This window comes from Giraffa tippelskirchi, chromosome 2 (genome assembly GCF_054371585.1).
Source record: "Giraffa tippelskirchi isolate mGirTip1 chromosome 2, T2T-mGirTip1v1.2.pri, whole genome shotgun sequence".
Taxonomy (NCBI): domain Eukaryota; kingdom Metazoa; phylum Chordata; class Mammalia; order Artiodactyla; family Giraffidae; genus Giraffa; species Giraffa tippelskirchi.
Genome location: NC_137276.1, coordinates 1825096 through 1831695, shown reverse-complemented (window position 1 = coordinate 1831695; position 6600 = coordinate 1825096). Strand labels below are relative to the sequence as shown.

General features: G+C 58.2%; 1 long non-coding RNA gene across 1 annotated transcript; it reads right to left on the bottom strand.

The window, feature by feature from the left end:
• Positions 1-2019, bottom strand: LOC145539225 (uncharacterized). The gene is made up of 2 exons (XR_014077646.1): positions 1565-2019; positions 1-897 (listed from the first exon to the last, which is right to left on the bottom strand). It is a non-coding gene; the product is annotated as an uncharacterized LOC145539225 (long non-coding RNA).
• Between the last annotated feature and the right edge of the window lie 4581 nt (positions 2020-6600).

The window sequence follows — 6600 nt, the reverse complement described above, 5'->3', positions numbered from 1 at the left end:
TTTTACATCTTGTAGAATGATTTATCTTCAAGTTTTTAAAAAGTCTTCCTCTAAGTAAAATATAATAGACCTCCCCCCACTCCCCGCAAGAGAAGGACAGAAATAGGAAGGTGCTTTCTCCAGGCCTGCAGAGTTAAAAATAATCCTCAGGGGGATGGGGTGGAGGGGAGGGTGGAGAACTGAGTTGTCACCTTGGCAGCACCCTGCCCCGCCCACCTGCTCACACTGCCAGAACATCTTTCCAAAACAAATGCTAATCATGCCAGGTCCTCCCCTGCTGAAGACTTGCCAGCTGTGACGTGATGAAGTCCGGGATGGAAGCCACGAACGTGAGCCACCATCTCAGAGGCTGGCATCTTCAGGACAATTGGCAGTTTGATACCTGGCTCACCGCGGGTGAGAAGGGGCTGGTGGAAGAGTGCTTTTCCTACATCCTGCTAAACCCGGGAGCCTGAGTTGAGCATCTTTTCTCAGGAATGCAGAGCATTTGGGATGAGCAGCCAAGAGGAGAGGCTGCTCTAGGCAGGACAGCTTGGGAGGCTCCGAGGGACACCTGGAAAGATCCACCCAGGATCTGTTGTGATTGTAAGCTCCAGTCTGGGGTCAGGGACAAAGCCTTGGCTGGAGACGCAGAACTTGAGCTAGCAGAAGAGTGGAGAGGGGCAGCTGTCTTCGGCCTCTGAGATGGGACATATGGATGGGGTCACCCCAGGGGAGCACACAGAGGGAGAGGAGAAGCCGTCAGGGAGTCAGTGATGGAGATGGTGCTCTCTGGGAAACACAGAGGGAGAATGATGGCAGGTGGTAGCACAAAGCCACCTGGACAGGCACGAGTGTGCTTGTTTGTTAAAGGCTTTTATCACCGCTTCTTGTTATAAATGTGGTACTGCAGACTATCTGGAAAATATGGAAAAGCATCATGAATCAAACCCACATGGGGAAAAAGGAATATGAACCTTTTGTTGACCTCCCCCCCAGTATATTTTTTCCCTACTCATCTCTATCATAATTGTGTCTATTATACGCAGTGAATCTTATTACATTTTATGTTAAATTGCATTTTATAACAAATAGTTTTACACCTTATTTTTCACTCAGCATCACAGCATGAGGGGTTCCCCACATTGTTGAAAATCCCTGGAGGAACCCCGTTGTCCACAGCAGAGCAGACAGCCGGCAGAGGACAAGCAAGAGGGGAGGGGATTCTGCCCCTACAGGGGTGGGTCAGCAGTGCACCCCACTCAGTAGCCCGTCCATTTTGTAGTTATAAAGAACCGCCCATCTACCCACCTAACTTCCCACCTAACCAAAGACTGGGGTGCATAGATGCTGTGTGGGGCACAGTGGAACCCTTGAAACCAGACACCTCCCCAGCGGATATTTGAGGTTTTACTCCCAGGATGCCCAGGACAAGGCGGACCTCCCCCCTTCCCGCCCCGCCCTCCCATGCCCTCAGCTGCTACCCTCTGCAGAGCCATTCTCAAGGTCCACACTGATCCCCGGTCAGCTCAGTGGGCCCTGGACAGCAGGAACCAAGCAATGTCCTCTCCTCTCTCCATCATACCTAGTAAGAAGCTCCCAGCATCCAGTGAAGTCAAGCCCAGGTCACTGCTGAGTGCCCAGCGGGTGCAAAGACAGGTCAGCGATCTGACCATGCTCCGTTCAACCGACAGTCACGCAGCCAGGGCTCTGCGGGTCGTGTCCTGCCTGCGGGTGCCCAGCCAGGGAGAGCGGAGGGGCAAAGGGCCAGCCCGGCCCGGGAGGTGTCCACCCACAGAGGTGACTTCCTGGGACTCAGGCCGCGGCAGCCTGGGCCCCGGCCTCCAGAGAATGACCATGAGGGAGAGGGACGGCCACCGTGAAGTTTAGAGTCCCGGGGGTGGTGACAACGTGACAGCACCAAACAGGCAACCACAACGACACGTGAGCCATGCTCATCCTCGGTGCCCCGGGCGGAAAGCCAATGGCGGCAGGGGGCGGGCCCAGCATCCTCCCCGAGGCCCCGCCCCAGCCCTTCCCGGCATCCTCCCCGAGGCCCCGCCCAGCATCCTCCCCGAGGCCCCGCCCCAGCCCAGCCCAGCATCCTCCCCGAGGCCCCGGCCCAGCCCGGCCCAGCATCCTCCCCGAGGCCCCGCCCCGGCCCGGCCTTCCGTCTCCTTAGACCCGGGCGCACCCGAGGAGGGAGAGCGGCCAGAGACCAGGGCAGCAGCTGGGCGCTCACAGACTCCCTGTGGCGGTGGGGGTCCTGCTGCCCTGCCCCCTTCCTGTGCCCTTTCCTGTCCAGGGCCGTGTGCTGACCCCAGCCGCTGTGGACGGGGGCTTGCATCCTATCAGAACATGCCTTACGGACACTTAGACAAAGAAGGACTGACGGCAGTTGGCGCGGTGCGGTCTCACAGGCCACACGGTGCATCGGCTCCTTCTTGGCACTCACATCGCCTGGTGTTTTGTAGGGTCTGGAGACACGAAATCGTTCGCATTTTCTCTACAGGCCGGACGACTAGGAAGCCATCATGATGCGTGCTCAGTGGGCCTTTCGCCAGTCAGAAAACGCCCGCACTTCCTATTTGGACAAAGACGTTTGTGCTTGTGTATAGTTGCATTTTGTTCGGTCAAAGCTTGCTGACCCCACACCAGATGAAGGCAGTGTGTTAACCCCACTCCAACATATCCGACATTGAGCGCTCCTCTCCGGCTTTCTTAAGGAGGGAAGTCCCATCACCCGTGTCCCCATGGGGAGTGCCCTGGCCATCCTTCAGCTTAATGACACAGTGGCCAGGCCGCACACAGACTCGTAAGAGGGCCCAGGAGTGGGAGACGTGTTGCAGCAGCCCTGCTAATTGGGGGTAGTTCAGGAGGAGCAGCAGCTTGGTGGGAACTGGGGAAGAATATAGATTATCAAGAGCGTTTGTAACACAGTCTTACTGTTTGGGGGCGTTATCTGGAGCACCAGGCAACGGGAGGTCGTGGAAGCCCTGCCCAACTGGCCTGGGCCTCCAGCAGGTGAGAGGCTCCGGCAATTAGCGTCTGGAAAGCATTCACACACCTCCCCCGGGGGGCTAATCGGCCTCTTCTGTGCGAGGCTTTGCTTTGCAGTTCTAGCCAGGGTCAAACGAGCGCGGAGTCCACAGTACGGGCCTGTGTCCAGGACACAGCCAGGGCTGTTTCCCTAGAGGCTCCAGAAGAGCAAGATTCCTGGGCGGAGGACCGTCCACGGTGTCCCAGCAGCAGAGCTGGCCAGAATGCCAAGCATCACAATGACCCTCCCAGTGTGTGAGCAGCATCCCCGGTGCCCGGGTGCCAGGCCCCCCACGCAGGCTCGCCAGGCCAGCCGCCAGCACCTCCCGATGCAGCCTGTGGTGGGAGCCCAGTGCCAGAGCTCAGAGTGCTGAGGGGTGGACGTGGGGTCCTTCACAGACCAGGGCTCAGGCCAGGATGATGCATCCGGCCTTGACCTCGTACATGCCTTGACCCCGCTTCCCTTCCTGTTGGCAGGGTGTGGCCAGACTCCAGAGTCTTTGATTTCACCAAGCAGCCCGTCTTCCGGAGAGATGGCAGTGTGAACACAGTGGTCGTTATCCTCCAAACCCCGATTCTCTAACCTCAGCAGTGAGTTACAGCCCAACAGGAAAAAAGGAGGAGCTTAAAACGCTGTCTGTAATTCTCATCTTGATAAAATATTCTTAGGGTAAGGAAAAAAAAAAGTTCACAGAAGATGGTCTGTGTTTTTTCTTCCCCAAACTGTTAACTTAAATAATTCTGTGAATTCAGCACATTCTGCCACTTAACCTTTTCTCTGACTCTTCCAACTCATTAATAAATAGAGTGAAATAGACTTGCTCTGGGACCAGTCTCTAGGGCATCCAACTTCTGACCTTTTTCTCTGTTCAGAATCAGACAGGGCAGGAGTTTTGATTATTTAAAGAGCTAAGTAGTGAGATAGAGGTGCACCCATGAAACCAGGGTGTCCAGGAGTGAAGCTTCTGCGGGGACACTGGTGGAAGGACAGCTGGGACATTGTGCTGCTCGGCAACCTGCTCTGTGAGCTTCCTGGAGTGACCAGGAGACCAGACAGGGCGGGCTGACTCAGCTAAGTGGCAGCCTGTACCCTGCACTCAGCCATTCCATAGGATGTCCATAAGCGCTGGGGGCAGGGGCCCCACGCCCCCCACGCCCAGCCTCCAGCCCTACCAGACAGCTCATAAGGATCCCGTCCCCCCCACCACCTGGCACTTCTGGCCAACTCCGTGACATCCTTGGACCTCGGTTGCCCACAGGTGAGAGAGGTTTGAATCAAGTCAGCGTTTCACACAGTGTGAGGTCTCTGAGCTCAGTCTGAGCCCATGTATTCTGAGTGGCCACGTGATTCTGGACAAGTCCACCCACCTTCCTAGGCTCAGCATCCTCCAGTGGCAACCAGAGGTAGGTCACATCAAGTTAGGACGAATCTGATGGAGGCACAGTGGGAGAGGCCCTCTGGGGATGTTTGCCAGCAGAACCCACTGAGTAGGATGCCACCGAGGCTGATGAAGGTGGAAAGGTACACGTGTCCCATGTTTACCGCGTTTCCCTGTCCCACAGCATGTCCCTGACCTTAGCCCCTGTTCAGGCCTGTGTCCCCACTGTCTGGAACACAGCAGCTCAAGGAGAGAAATGACGTCACAGTCCGTCAGCTGCAGCGACAGACTGTCAGGGGTTCGCAGCTTGCACAACAAGCCTTTACTTGCCACAGTTCAGGAGGCTGGTGAAGCCTAGATGGAGACATGGGTAGATCCTGCATCTGGTGGGCAAGGGCTTCCCGGCCTGTGGACGGCCGTCTTCTCGCTGTGCGCTCTCAGCCGAGGGCAGAAGGAGAGCAAGGTCCCTGGGGCTCTGCCAAGGACACTGATCCGTCCTAGGGGCTCCATTTCCACGAGTACCATCCCCTCATCTCCCAGAGGCCCCGCCTCCAGGCACCAGTACATTGGGGACTGGCTTTCAACCTGTGACTTGAGGAGGCACATATGTGTCCTGCATCCGTGCGCAAAAGTTTCTGAATTCCATTCCAAAATCAAAGTGTATGAGAGCCCAAGGAGTTTGCGCTGTCAAGGGGCCTTCCTGCCGTGACTTGCTGATTGGGCGGCAGCCTCTCTGCGCTCCCAGCCAGTGAAACTGCCTTAAGACCTCGCCCCGCGCTGGGCCCCTGAACTCTGGAAGGTCCACCAGCTGCTCAGGGCCCTTGGACCAGGTGCCAGGCTGGCCAGCCATGGCCGCCCCTCTGCAGCCTCAGATACCTCAGAAGCCACACCTTGCTTGGCACAGAGAAGAAGGCAAAGGTCATGAGCTAAGACAAAATAACCCTGAGGGAGGGACGGGGCAAACACCCCTGCCCCCAAGCTCTGTTTCTGGGGAGAGCACCGTCCGCCCCACCAGGCACAGGCTTGTGCGCTCCAGAAGCAAGCCTAGCCTGGGAGTCTGGCTCCATCTGGACATTGCTGCCGCCTCGGCTCCATGTGAGAGGAGACCCCACCTCACATGGGCAGAGCTGGAGCCCGGGAGCCATGTCCTCACTGGGGACACCGCCCCCCGCTGCCCTGGGCACCTGGGGGGCCTCCAGCAGGGCCGGCTTCCTAGTCCCTGGACACCTCAGGGCTCTTTCCCCATCAGCAAGACCAACGAATTACAGAGGGCCAGGCAGGTTTGGGGAGGAAAGAGGGTGCCCACAGGGCTGCCACCCTGAAAAGTCCTGCGGGACCCAGACCCACCCTGAGCCTGGTGTGCCCAGCCCCACAGGGCCAGCCCCGTTGCGTGGTTCTGACCAGTGGTGCCCCTCCTCCCACAGTCCCTCCCCGCTCCTGCTCTCTCTTTCTCCAACCAGCATGACCGTATGAATCTGTGAAAGTCAGTATTCCCCTGAAGTGAAGCCTGGCTGCATGGGCAGGGCTGGGAGGAGCTGAGCGGGCATCTCCCTGGGCCAGCGCTGTGACTCCAGCCAGCGCCAGTGGTGCAACACAGACCCAACTTCGGGAGCAAGTCCTGTCCACCAGCCCCCGGGCAGGAGTGCCCTCAGCCCTGCGGCAGCATCGCCTCCTCTGGCTGTAAGGGTGCAGTCGTGTACCACTGGGGTGTGGGGCTCCTCTGACCGTAGAGGGTACTAGCCTGACTGGGGGTACAGGTCAGCTCAGCGGCCAGGGTCTGAGACTAGGAGCAGGTCTGAGCCTGGTGGCCAGCTTCCCAGGATGCCAGTTGCCTCTCTGCCTGCCGAAGCCCCTCTGCCTCCCCTGCCACTTTCCCCGTTTCTCCTCCCACACACAGTCTTCCTGCAGCCCTGGCTCCGCTCCCACTTCCCCACCTGGGGCTGGAAGGCACACCTGGGTCCCTGGCCCTCAGGGCCTGTCCAAGGCGACCTCCCATCCCCCCTTGTCCTCCTGCATCAGGTGGAGCAGTTGTAGGTGCCCTAGGGTGTGACGGAGACTCCCTGGGCATGGGGAGGACCCAGAGCACTCCCTGGGGGTCTGCAGCCATGAGGACACCGCTGCCCAAAGAGTCTCTTGGCTCTTAACAGCATGCATCATGTCCATGGTAGTGGGGACATAACAGACTGCCACTCATCCACACACT